The sequence below is a fragment of the Mastigoproctus giganteus genome, chromosome 8 (assembly GCF_048544385.1).
Source record: "Mastigoproctus giganteus isolate SK-2022 chromosome 8, ASM4854438v1, whole genome shotgun sequence".
NCBI classification, from domain to species: domain Eukaryota; kingdom Metazoa; phylum Arthropoda; class Arachnida; order Uropygi; family Thelyphonidae; genus Mastigoproctus; species Mastigoproctus giganteus.
Window position 1 is genome coordinate 74,513,627 of NC_143582.1, and position 14,536 is coordinate 74,528,162.

Consider the following 14,536-nt stretch of genomic DNA (forward strand, 5'->3'; position numbering starts at 1 on the left):
TCTCTTCCATTCTTTTGGTGAGTGCCCAAGTTTCACTTCCATAAGTCATGGTGGGGAGTATACATTGATTCATTATTTTACGTTTCAGACAAACTGGGATATTGCTCTTCAGTATGTGACTATATTTCCTGAATGCTATCCATCCAAAATTTATTCTTCTCTTGACTTCCAGCCATTTATCATTATTACAGCTAATAACTTGTCCCAGATAAGTATATGACTCCACGTTTTCAATTACTGCTCCTTCAATCATTATTTCCCTTTCCGTGGCATACTTGTTCATCATTACTTTTGTTTTAGCCATATTCATCTTTAGTCCAAAATCCTTACTAACTGTGCATAAGTGATTAAGATTTTCCTCTAATTCTTTGGGATCGTGGCTTATGACCACAATGTCATCTGCAAATCGTAAATGGTTTAGGTACTCTCCGTTCACATTGACTCCTTTCTGCGACCAGTCTAATCTTCTGAAAGCTTCCTCAAGGGCAGCAGTAAACAGCTTCGGAAATATTGTGTCTCCCTGTCGAACTCCTTTCTCGATTTTAAATTTGCTACTGTCTTTGTCTAGTCTAATCAAGGATGTAGCACTCTCATATATTTTCTTCAAAATCATAATATATGGAGTATCTATGCCTTGTCTTTCCAGTGCCTGAAACATTGGCTTATGCTGTATGGAGTCAAATGCCTTTTCATAATCCACAAATGCCAGGCATAATGGTGTTTTATATTCATTTGCTTTTTCCATTAGCTGTGACATTACGTGAAGGTGATCCATAGTTGAGAATCCTGTCCTGTCGAAAGAGCCAGCTTGCTCTTTCGGTTGATTCTAATCTGTTAGTAATGACCCTTGTGAACAATTGTAGATGTGGGATAACAAGCTAATTGGTTTCAATTTCTGATTTATCTCCTTTCTTATGCAGCAAAACTATGATTGCATTATTCCACTTCTTAGGCGCCACACCTTTTCTAATGTATTTTGTGAAGAGCCTTGCCAGTTTTTGTGCCATGTCTCTTCCTCCCAATTTTAACAACTCTACAGTAACTTCATCTTCCCCCGGGGCTTTCCGATTCTTCATTTTCTTCAATGCATGTTCTACCTCATCAGGAAGAATATCGGGTATGTCGTATGTGTTGCTACTTTGCAATCCATCTTCCCCACTGCTGGTATCATTCCCTCGCTCCTTGTATAATTCTCTATAGTAGTCTTCTGCTATTTGAATTATGCCTTCTCTGCTGTTTATAAGTACACCATCGCTATTCTTCAGTTTCAGTATCATTTGTCTTTCTGTATTACTGCTCATGGCTGCTGATTTAAATCCTTTGTTTTCCCTTAATGCTTGTTTTACTTTTCTTGTGTTAAATCTTCTTATGTCCTCTCTGAGTCTCTTTCTAATGGCTTTGCATAACTCAGTATACTCAATTTTCTCCCTGTCAGTGTTTTTCTTACTCTTCATTTGTCGTCTTCGGTTCATCATAACAAGTGTTTCTTGACTAATTTTTTCTTCTTTGGATTTCTGTTTCCCTATAGGTTTCTTGGGCTTTATCACTTTCAGAAAGTTGTAATATTCCTCGTCGATATCTTGGTCCTGAGCAGTCTGCAGAAGCTCAAACTTGTTTTTAAGTTCCAGTACATACTGCTTTTTCTCCTCCTCTGTTATCTCAAAGACCTTTGTATTATTTACTCGAGTCAGTTTTTTCCTTTCCTTTCCTACATCTATATCAAGTGTACATCTTACCATTCTTACCATTCCAACATTTACCTTATTCAGGACGGTAACATCATTCACAATATATCTTCTGTTAGTGAGGATGAAGTCGATTTCATTAGTTGTTAATCCATTTGGACTCTTCCATGTCCACTTTCTGTTCACCCTTTTCTTGAAAAAAGTGTTCATTACTGACAGTCCTTGAGATTCTGCAAATTCCACAAGTCTTTCACCTCTTTTATTTCTTTCACCAATTCCAAAATTTCCTATAGTTCCTCTCTCTGCGCTGTTTTGCCTTTTTCCAACCTTAGCATTGAAGTCCCCCATAATAATAGTGTAGTGGGTTTTCTGCTCATCTAGAAGACTCTCAATTTCGGTGTACATTTCTTCAACCTCTTCATCATGGCTCGATGTTGGTGCATTATAATCTTTAGCTTGTACCTCTTAGAAATCTTGAGTATTAGCCTTGACACCCTTGGTGATGTACTTTTGAATTCCAAAATGTTGTTTTTAAAATCTTTATGGACCAGAAACCCAACCCACCTTCACTCCTTTCACTATTTCCATTGGTGTACAGCAGATTTCCACTTGATAAACTTATAAGTGATTCATTTCTTCTTCTTGTTTCAGCCAAACCGATGATATTCCAATTCACATTTTCTAATTCCTTTTCCAACTCTAATATCCTGTCTTCACCGATGAGTGATCGTACGTTATAACAGGCCAAGTTCAGTTTCCGTGCATGGCAGCCTGGTCGTACCCAGAGATTCTTAGCACCCTCTGCTTCCACTCTGATCCTCTCGCTGCCGTAAGAGGGAGAGTGAAAGCTGCTGGGGACTGAGGGCCATTTGTATTGTTGTGCTCTCATGCTGGAGGGTTTGGTCTTTTCCTCTTCACGCTGAACAGGCGTCTTGAAGAGAACCACTCTACACGTTCGTTGCCACCTAAGTGACGTAACAGGGCTTACCATCGAGAAGGTGTGCATGAGTGGATTTTAGGGAGGCAGGCCAACCGGACTTCTCCTAAATCTTCTGTAATAGAGAGATATTGGATCCATCAGTGTTTCAGGCTGAGTGTCTGATAACACACAGGATACCTGTTCCCCTCTAAGCCCCATTATTAGTATTATTATTTATTAATTATTATTATTTGTATGTTGGGAGAACGGACGACGTTACTCGAAGTTTTCTACTTCGAGTAACGTAATCTGTTATTTATATTTGTGTTAGGAAATTGTATCGCGTTGTGTCGCCCATACGTTGCAAAAATGTGTAAATATGTAGCGCCATCCATCAACAAAATTAATATCATTAAAAAACTTAAAGCATTTATTGTGCCAGTTTGGCGTTTGGATATGATAATGCACATATTTGAGATTTGAAAAATAGGAAACTAATTTTAAAACTGATTCCTCATTTTTATCCAAACAGTTTGGTTATGATCAATTCTTAATTATACCCTAGCGTAGTAGTACAGTGGTTACGATTGCTATATTCCATATGGAAAAGAACCGGGTTCTAATCCAGTGAAGACGGGGTAATCTTTACGGGCTTTTTTTTTTCACTGTAGTTGGGTTAGTTGGTCTCAGGAGGGTTGCACGGTTCCTTCTTATTGGAATAATACTCACAGCCTTAGTTGTATTGGCGAAAAAAAAAAAAAAAAACAGTTTATGGAGCTGTCACATCAGTGCTAAACACCGTTTCTAACTCATACAGAAAATAACTTTCTATTACGCAGGTAAAAGAAGAAAAAAATGTTTTACGACCCCCCCCCCCTCCTTCCGATGGCAGAATCTCATATGAGAATTCAGAAACGTTGTCACTTATTTTATAATTGGAGCTCTTTAGGGAAAGAATGTGAATTATTAACCGAACTTTCCAATAAACTAAGCTAATTTAAATTTTAACTTGTGGGAAAGTGTTTTCTTCAACTTATCAAAATAACAGTTCTTTAAGTAACTGGGAACAGTTACTTAATAATCGACGTCCCAATCTGTTCATCTGTAATTCTGTAATAATTAACCGTAAACTGAAATTGAATTATGTTAACGCTATAACTTAGATATAAGGGAAAATATGTTAAAATTGGTGAAGTAACAGGAAAGGAAACGCAACAGATGAAGAGAGACGAGTTGGCCAAATTATGATTTCCTGAGCTAATGGGTCACATGGAATTAAATGAACCAACATTAAATAACGAAACATATTGAAATACCAATTGCAGAATGAATGCCATCGAGAAAAAATTTGCAATTCGTAGTTTTCTGAATAATGTTTTCCTCTAATAGAAACTCAGGCTGCTCCGCTTGAAAAGTTAATCACATTTTTTTTAAACTTCCGGCAGTCATTGAGGACAAGAAATGGCCACTTTCGAGTTCCATGCGAAAGAACTACCTCACCTAAATGGAATTTGTACTTCCTTTTATACTGTCATGTGCCAAACGCTAAAAGAAGCAATCAGTCACTCCCACGCGGCACGAACCTCATTCTCCAGCTAGTCGACTAAGAATAGTGGCTGCACACGTGCTGTCAACGGATAAATACGCGTGCCTGATGCTACTGATTTTAGTGGGCGGGACTGATCATCTATCAAATTTAAATAGATCAGCATCCCTCATTCCCTGTCGTTGCGCACGTGGAGCCGAAATCCACGTGCACGGGCACAGAAGTGATGTCTATTCCTCCCTATTCCTCCCTCTTCATCAAGTGGTAGTACTCTTTTCTAAGAGCGCGCCTATATGTAGGCGACCGTTACGATCACAGCGTCCTAGCTCCTCGAGCAGTCTGTACGAGCGCATAAGGTATACTGCATCCGTTCATATTGACGCCCGTCGCTCCAACTGCAAGAAGTGTCGTTCAGTAAGTGGATACTTGCATTTTGACACAATACGAATGCCATAAATCCCTTTTCGACAATGTACGTCTGTACTGCAGAATACAAAGACATCTTGTGGACATCCTAAACCTTGTATATGAATCAGCGGTGGCTACGTGAACTTTACAGTTTGCGGAAACGGTCATGAATCTTAAAATTTTATTTCTCGTTCTGGAAGTGGCGAGAAAAGTTGGTGTTCCATAAGAAAGTACTTTGATGATGTTTTGGTAAAATTTCTGGTAAGTTTACAGGTATCTTTACTGTTATTAAAACATTGAATTACACTGTACTTAAACTGTAGAAAAGTTCAGTGCTAGAATTCCATTTATTTTTAATATTTAATTTTTGATACATATAGATTGTCTTTTGGAAAAAATACATGCGCTGTTTATTTATTATTATTATTAGCATAATATTTTAGTAAATAGTAGCGGTAATAGGCTGTTATTTATCTTTTCGACAATTTTTATATTTCATAATATTTTCGCGTGCAACAGACACGCGATTACACGGCAGTAGTCTTCTGACGTAGTCATAACACTTGGACGGTAGTTGGGTTTGGAAGTGGTATTTGTATATTTTGTCTCAAATAGAGATATTTTGAAACTTTGTTATTTTGATTTCAAGTTGTAGTAAGTTTGAACGCTCTGCTAACTCATGTAAATTGCTTAGGATAATTAGACTTACAAATTACAAGTGTCGACTACATATGGATTTCGTCAGTTGCAAATTGTTTATAAGTTTTCAGGAATCATAATCAGGCGTTTAGCAAAGCAGTAAATTTACGGTTTTTGCTGCACGTTGAATTATTTAGTGTGCGATTTTAAAACTACTTTATCACTTTTTATTGATCAAACGTATCCAATTTGGGGATAAAAAATATAATTATGCAACACTCAAAGCCTATAGAAATTACTTTGTTTAATAAAGGGGGAAAGGATGGCTGCACCTGTGTGCTACTGAAATGACGTCTAGTGGATAACGGTATTACTTCAGTGTTGAATGACAAACTGTCAAGCAGGAAAACTTGGGGAGGTAATAAAGAGTTAAAACACTACATGTTCCTCGTTACTGGAAGCGCTCTTTGGTCGTCAGTCACTGCTACATAATTAAAACATTCTTAATTAATTGCCAAGAAATTGCGTGTGGAAGTACAAAAAAAAAAAGTATGGGTAACTTTTTATCTTCACATGTGTATACTTGAACTCCACAGAGCATGAACCTACTGTCACTAATCAATAGAATAATTAGTTAAAGATTAAAAGGTATTGATTGAAGGGTCTCATCAACGCCGGTTTAGGAAATCTGGGCCCTGGCGCACATTCGAGTATATGTAGATCCATAAAATAAGGTAGTGAGGGAGCTCGAACAATAGTAATCATATTGTTCCAGGCCCCCCGCTACCCTGGGTCTTGTAGATAATGGGTAACTGTTTCTCAGTAAATCCGGCTTTGGGTTTTATGACGTCAGAACTTAGGGGTTGCAGTTATCCCAGATTAAATATGGGTATCGCTGTAGTCACGCCAGTTCGAGAGTTGTGTTTTCGCATATTCGAATTATAGATGTATTTCGAAAAACGTGGGAACGCTTTTCGATAACGTGAGTTTGTAATGGACCCGCCACCAGAACTTGAGGGAATTTTTAGAACTGATAAAAGTGTACCGCCCGTATTCAAATATGAGGCGCAAAAATATTTCCAGAAATTCATACTCGTATTAAGTAATAATAAAAATAAAACCTATCCCCCAAGGCAGTTTTGTGTAATTGCCACGTGATCAGGAGTGTGTTCATAGGACAGATAGAATACATCTACTAATTTTCTGGCAGCAGTCCAGTTTCGCCGACGTGACATTAGGGACTGAGATTATTATCATTTTTTTGTATTAATTAATTTACTAACCTTCAACCATAGAGGGAAACTTGTAAGAAGGTCATGAGACTGTCTACTGCTATTCGTTAACAAGATTAGTGACTCACTCATAATTAGCGATGGATTATTTAGTGTTTACGGTCTCGTGATTCGTATATGGAGGCTGACGTAACGCGTTCACTGAACACGGAATAACTTGTAGAATATTGTGCTCGTAAAGAACACTGATACAGCAACTTTCGTCCATTTGTATTTCCGTTTACTAATAGCAGTTCTTTAGAAGATGCGGAACACAACGAAATGCAAAGCTCTGTAGTATTGATTAGTATATTAAATGAGCTTCATTTAAACAGTATACTGTACTTAGTTCCTCTTGCTCTGGAAAAGCACTTCTTTCTTCAAATTCCCATTCGTTACCGTACTGGAAATATAAAATTTAGGATATCATATTAGTCAACTAGTGAGAAGCTATTTTGCATTAACATAATTTCGAAATGGCGCTATGGCGATTAGTTTTTGTATGTTAAGAATGTAAATTTTAATCTGGAAAATCGTTTAGTACCGGTATGTAAATTTATATTTGCCCTTTTGTTCCCCTCATTTTAGTCGTCCTGTATGCTATGGTGAAGGGATCCGACACGGATCCTGAAACGTTACCTTTGTAATAAGTTTAGGAATTAAGTCAAAGTATTGAATTGCATTATCCATGCGATAAAATTGTGGTTAATTTTCAAAAAATTAATCTATTTTGCATTAATTATACTAATTATGCCATTAATTCAATAGTAGCGTAGGGAAAATTAATTTAATACCATAATTGCACCTCCTTTAGCTCTAAAAAAAAAAAAAAAAGGCTCAAGTTGTATGGACACGAATTCCAAGAGGTTCCGAAAGCATTCCACAAGGATGCTGGTGGCAGATCTCTGCTGCGAACAGCTTGTTCCACCTCATCCCAAATGTCAATCAGGTTAACATCTGGTGATTGAGTGGAAAATAAAGGATGGTAAAATCACTTTCATGCCCCTGGAACCATTTCCGAACGATTTGTGCCTTGTAACCGTTACCGAGTGGATAAACTGGGAGCACAAAGGGGTTCACTTGGTTGTCCACGATATTCAAGTATGCTGTGGCTTTTAGACATGATCCATGGTATCAGGGGCTCTTTTAATCTCCGCAACAGCACACTTCCACCACCACCAGCTTGCAGCGTTGATGCACGATGGGTTCAATTCATTTGCGCTGTTGTCACCATACATTTGCCATCGAAACTGGAACCGGGATTCTTTAGACCAGGAACCTTATCACTCCTCGCATGTTCAATGTCAGCATTTCTATGCTCACTGTACCTGTAGATACTTGTCTTTGTCTGACAGGAGCAGAATTAGGTACACTCTTTCTTGGTCGGCCTCTCACATTAAGATGTGTCCGGCCACGAAATTGCCGTTGGGTGGATGTTGGAGCATTCACGATACACACGAGAAACTGTTATGCGGGAATACTCCAGCAGGACGACTGTGTTCGTGATATTTGCACTGACATGTCTGTTCTAACTGTAATACTGCTCTTAGAATCACTTAATAGTCGTGCTGTTGTCCCATTCTCTCGCTGAGTTACGCGCAAGCGCACACATGGGCATTTTCTTCTGAATTGGCTTCTATAATTCCCGCTCTCTCTCTCTCTCTCTCTCTCTCTCTCTCTCTCTCAAAACAGTCCGAACACGTGCCGCCACCAGCCAACATCCATTTACTGTCCAACTTCAAACTCACAGAACCAACTTTTCATCTTCCTCGTTTGTTCATTCAACTGCCGTTTTCTGGAACAACCTTCATATTGTCTTTCCTGAAAATTACAGTCTACAGAAGTTGAAGTCTAATGTCAACAAATATCTTATTTTGTCTTCTCAACTCCAACCCAAGCACGGTACTAAGTACTATAGGTTTTAATACCTCTCGTGTTTGGAGTTTTCATAAAAACACACACACACACACACACACACACACACACACACACACACACACACACACACACACACACACACACACACACAGAGTTCCTCAAGTGTCTGTTGTATACCGGGTGATTCACTACCAGTGCGACAAACTTGCAGGAGGTGTAGGGGGCACAAAGACGAATCGGAATCACATAGCATTGCAGGGTCCGAAATGCCTTCGGCATGCGGTAGAGGACGTTGAACGGGAGGTCGCGAAAACAGCGATCCCGCTGGAAGTCAGCATTTGCGAACCGGTTCCCGAGGCAGTAGGATGAACGAGTATTCAAACGTTGAACTGGCCGACATGCACCTCGCGTATGGAGCTGCGGACTGTAACGGGCGCGCCGCTCTGCTCTTGTACCAGGAACGTTTCCCGCACAGGCGTGCTCCTCATCATACGATTTTCGTACGTGTGCACAGGTTACGTGAGGCTGGTTGTTTCACGAGAGGTACAATGAATCGAGAGCGAACGACGAGGACGCCAGACAATGAGGAGAATTCCCTACGTCTCGCAGAAGGCAATCCGAGTACGAGTACTCGAGCGATAGGCCAACGATTGGGTATTTCCCAATCCACTGTACGGAGGATACTGTCAACAAACCAAATGAGTTCATACCATCTACAACGCGTTCAATCATTGGAGCCTGCGGATTATCCACTCCGGAGGACTTTTGCTACTTGGTTTCTTCAACAGAAACTGTTCGCAAATGCTGACTTCCAGCGGGATCGCTGTTCACGCGACCTCCCGTTCAACGTCCTCTACCGCATGAAGAAGGCAATTCGGACCCTGCAATGCTATGTGATTCCGATTCGTCTTTGTGCCCCCTACACCTCCTGCAATTTTGTCGCACTGGTAGTGAATCACCCTGTATATCGTACGGACAAGTAACGATGATGGAGGAATGGATTCCTTGGATGACGTGGCATACCTAATAAATTGGCCGCACAGTGTACATCTTATATGCTTAATAGTATAGGCTCTTGACTAAAGAAGTAGAGGAAACGTCAGGAAAGATAGTATAGTAATAATTCTGAAACTCGACCTTCTCCAAGACTATTAGCGAAGTAGAATGTTTAAAATTTTACTACGATAGCTGATAAAAAAAAGTATCAGAAAGAATATTGTTGTTGTTGTTGTTGTTATTTGGTTTTTAGGAGCATTAGCAACTAAGGCCATATTGCTCCGGGGATATGCGGTGGTCATTCCCTAACCTTTCCGCATCCTCCGTATTTGGCGGTGACCGGCTCGAACCCCGGTCTAATCAAGAAGCGTGTGTTACTGTTCTCTGTTGCTGATAACATATTTTGTGATGGTCTTCCTGGTTGAGTGGATTTGTCATTTAACATTCCGTTAGAAAGGTACGGGTTTGAATTCTTTCGATGATGACGGAGAGGTTAGATGACTTCATTAGCTGGTATATGAGTTTTCTCAGTATTTACCTCTTATATATATTCCCCACCCCTTCCTGTTCTACATTAGAATACAATATTCTGAATTTCCTTGTCGCTAACCTACGCAAATACCTACATAAATATTGCAGAGAAGCTTAAAAACACGCGCCGTTTACAATCTAAAGATTGCACTTTTTACGCCCTCGTACATGGCGTACATTTCACTTTTCACGCCCTCGTACACAGTTGGTAGAATCGCCGTCCTCCCTACACCGGGTGTTAAAGTTCGAATCCCGTTAATGACTCGAGGAATTTATAAATCTTTTTCAAAGTGACTGAGTTAGTCGGTCTTAGGCGAGGGTAGCATGGTTTTTCGTCCAGCAAACAGCCTAATCGACCACAGAACCCACGCAATTTACAGACATATTATATAGAGGCAATATGGCCTGAGTTGCTGACGCGTCTATAACAATTAACCAGCACTTTTCAAGGCCTTATAAGTAAGAAGGATGTAGTTTTCAAGACCTTGAATTGTTCTTTAAAAACATGGTGTTAATTTATATAGCGTTGATGATTTTCCCAAAGAAGTGCGTGTTTCAGAAGTAGTGTAACAAAAGCGGAATGTCATTCACTTGGTATTTAGACGTGGTTCCTCTTCGGTTTTTGCATATTGCACGTATTCTCTTGGGTAATTTATTCTGAACATTTTACATCATCTAGTAGGGCTTCTGTGCACGTTTGCCTTCAAAACACCAGCGATTCTTCTTCTTCTGGGCATGGACTCTAGGAGATGGCAGTATATGATCCTCTTTTCGACCTTATTCCAGAAATTTTATATTGGTTTGAGACCTCGAACCATTTTGCCATTGGTCGAAGGGCATCAGTATCTCAGTAGGGTTGTATGCACAGTATCAGTGGTACAGAGGGTGCCGTTCAGACCCCGCATTTCGGTTTCCCATATTTCCTCTTAAGGAGGACTCTCGATTTCTCTGCGCTATTGCGCAATATATAAACAGTATGGACGGTATTTTATCATTATTTTTTTTCGTAATATTACACCATCCGATATTGCAGTCCATTCAAGTGAAAATGGCTGCTATCATTTTGGGATCTCAGCATAATATGCACACTTACTCATCAATCTGCTGCATAATCCCTTAGTTTCGTTATACTCAGTCCAAAAACAGCATGAGCTGAAAAATAATATAAAAAGACTTTAAAGTTTAACTAAATTAAAATACAAGGGCTGGTTGAAAAGTAAGTTAGCAGATGCATTGGGGAAGAAACTATGCCTTCCCCAATTATGAAACGTTGCACGAATAAAGAGGTACATATAGGGAAATTTTATTTTCTTCTCGTCGCAAGCCACTGTACATCTTTAACATTAGGTGACCAAAATAGCTGGCCTCGTTTGAGACGCCAATAACTGAAAAAGTGCGCGAAGTTATCCGATTTCTTCATGCCAGAGGGACTAAGCCCACAGAAATTCCTCAGCAGTTTCTGCGAACTTTTGCGAGCTGCATGTACAGTGGAGAGAACTTCTTGATTGAAGGTCACACGTTATCCGACCTCTGTCATCCTGGATACCTATCACCCACACAAATCATGATACGGACTGCTCACGTATGCGTTCCTTAGAACAGCGATTTATTGATGAGAAGGGACGGGTGTTAGTGAATGACCTTGACACGCTAAAAAAAATCCTCTCTACTATAGCCAAACAGTTGATGTCCAAGAAACGAATCTGTTTTTGGTGTGATCAAAAGTTCGGTGTAACGCTTCACACTGCCTTCTCCACACGACTGTATTTTTTCAGTTTTCTCTGGCAGGAAACCGATTCAGTTTGAGAAAGTTAAATAAATTTTTAGAAGATTCGGGAAAGTTGGTTAAACGGATTTTTCCTAAGTTTTACGACAGAGGTATAACTGAACTTATGATACAGTGAGAACTAGTGACTGTATCGAAAAATAGTGAACTAACCAGTTCTCTGTTTATCTGGTTAAATCTCTTTTCACAAAAACATCGCCTTTCTGGGTCCCCGGTAGCCATGTTAGCAAGAGCGCAAGGCTATACTGAGTGGTGTGTGCGAGGTTCGAGACCAGCTGTCCGCTAGTCGTGGACTTAATCCTCAGTGTCTTGAGGTAGTCGGTCTCAAGGCCGGGTGTTATTAGCAAGTCAAATCCAAGGATCGGTGAAATTTTGTTTTTGTACAGTATGAACCAGAAGTTTGGACAACTCAACTAAGTTGGGCCATGTTCAACAGTTTCTTTAATGACCTTCTTTCTTAATAGTGCATACAAGGCCAAAACAACCAATTTCGTTTTCCTTCCTTATATATGTTTGGTCATCACCCGAATAAGTCTGGCGCAAACAAGTTATGTTTTTATTAGATTTTTAATTAGTTTTTTAATTTTTTTAATTTTATTCGCCCTGATTTCTAGTTCATATATCATTGTTAGATTTTGAAAATAGCGAATTACAAACGAATGCAGTACTGTAATTCGAACTTTGTAGAGGGATATCGCAATAAATTTTTTCATTGTATATTTTAGTAAATATTCTTTAACAAGACGAAGTTTTCATGTTCCTCCCTCTAAGGAAGTAATCAGCATTCTGCGCTCACAAAAGTTTCACTGCGGAAATTTCTTTGCTTTAGTGGTTTAATTATATAGAATTACGATTTTTAATTTCATATAATTTACAGTAGCGTATACAACGGGAAGTATAATTCAGCTGAAAGGCGTCTCTATGAAATTCAAACATTAATGGCTGCTTTTAGATCAAGAAAGAAAGACATTATCAACCAGAGTACAACAGTGGGCGGTACACATCCTCTAGGACCTAAAGACGAGCATTGATCCGGAATGCAAAACGACGAATATATACGCCTGCAGAATTCTACCCCCCCCCCCTCGTTCGATGCTATAATTTATTCTGTTCAGTTTTTAAAGAAGAAAATAAATGCATCACAGAATGGGTTTTTTTTAGTTTTTGAAAGTTGTTTTGTGTAATTGTTTTGAAGGCTTAAAAATTCTACGAGAGTAGACTGCTTCAGAACTACATTTATGGAATTTTTAGTAGAATATTCAAAAGCGTTGGCACTTGTAAAAATATGAATTTTGAAAAGGGCAAAGAAAGATCCTGGAAATCGATTCTTGGTGGACTCGCGATTTACGAAGAAATACATGCAGCTAAGAATGTATATTATCACATTCGGGGAAAAATTCACGATGCTGTAAACATTTTATGGTTCGAAATTTGCACTTAAAAAGAACAAACAACGCGTAAGAATAGGATATCACGTATATTTTTGCATCCTCTTTTTTATTTTAATGGATTAGCGGGCATTTTTTTTTCCATATTGCAATCTGTTATCGCTAGAACTTTTAATAATATCCGGGCCAGCGGCAGAATTTAGGTGGCAATAAATCATACTAGCAATATTTTTTTGCCGGGAAGAAACTGGAAAATGCAGCTTGCACTTCGTATCGATAATACATAATCTTCTTCGTCGATTCAGAGGTCCATTCTTCCTGAAAGGGTGATCTTGCTGCGTGTACCTACTTTTCATCGCCTTCATGCGATTAGTTTTTATCTTATCTGCCTGTTTATGCTACTTAAGGATACGTATTGGAACACATCGCCAGTAAATTCTCTCTTACGTTGCTCTCGAAAGCGATGTGTTTTTTAACAATCCGTATACAGTAATTAAATAATTTCGCATCAGCTATTAAAAGGATATTGATCAATACCCCATTAATGAATTGTTTTGCTAATAAATAACATTAAAAACAGTCACTTATATATTAGACTTGAAGCAAAACTGTTCAATTTGTGACCATGTACTTGTAGTAAGCCCAGTTTTATTTAATATTATAAAAAGCTTACGAGATCGAAATTATTTTCCTATAATTTACACCTTCACTGTTAACCAAAAATGCTTAAATTTCGCTGTATTATCTACTGACTGTTCTGTTCGTGTATTCGTATTTTGGTTTCTTTGTATAGCAAGACGGAGGACCCAAGAATTAGACCAGTAGATATAAATAGCGAAGTGAGATAAAAAAAATGCTAAATATTCCAATGGTAAACTAGGGCATTCTGTTGCACCTTACAGAATGCCCTAGTTTTGGGTTGGTATAGGGGGCCAAAAAAGAACTAAAAACTCTTTGGTATATTGATGCTTTGGAGCAGAATAACACCAGAAAGTATAAAGACCCTGAACGAACTCATATAGGACAAATAAGTTTTCACTTTACACGGTCGCGTAAGTTAGATAGCTTGTGGTAAAACTGCTTTATTTTAGTATAAATACGTTCATTAATCTTGGAATTCATCAGCTGATGAAGAGTTGCTTGTATTTTTTTCCATCGTACAAATGTACGAGCTCAGAATGATGCAACACTAATTTAAAACCCTACTAATTTAGGAATATTACAGTTGCGGGCACCCAGCGCTTAATTTCCACAGCAAAGCTAGTTAATGCTTGTTATTTCCCAAGGAATTGCGTCCGCTATAAAAAAATAAAAACATATGCCAGAAGTAATTTGCACGCATTTCACCTCTGTAATAACAATTCTAAACTTCGAGATTAAGGGAGGGATATAAAAGTTTAATTCTCTGTGGTTCTTAATCTTTATTATTCACTGATAAGAAAAAATATTTACGAGTAAAAACAAAATGTTGCTTTTCACGTTTGGACCA

The 14,536-nt window shown here is 38.7% G+C and overlaps 1 protein-coding gene across 1 annotated transcript in view; it reads left to right on the forward strand.

Annotated features, from left to right (window-relative positions):
* Positions 1-4,267: 4,267 nt before the first annotated feature.
* LOC150081641 (LHFPL tetraspan subfamily member 2a protein-like) overlaps positions 4,268-14,536 on the forward strand; it is a 74,263-nt gene continuing 63,994 nt past the window's right edge. The window contains exon 1 of the mRNA XM_090379501.1: positions 4,268-4,819. The gene's annotated coding sequence lies outside the window, so the exon portion shown is untranslated. The remainder of the gene's footprint in view (positions 4,820-14,536) is intronic.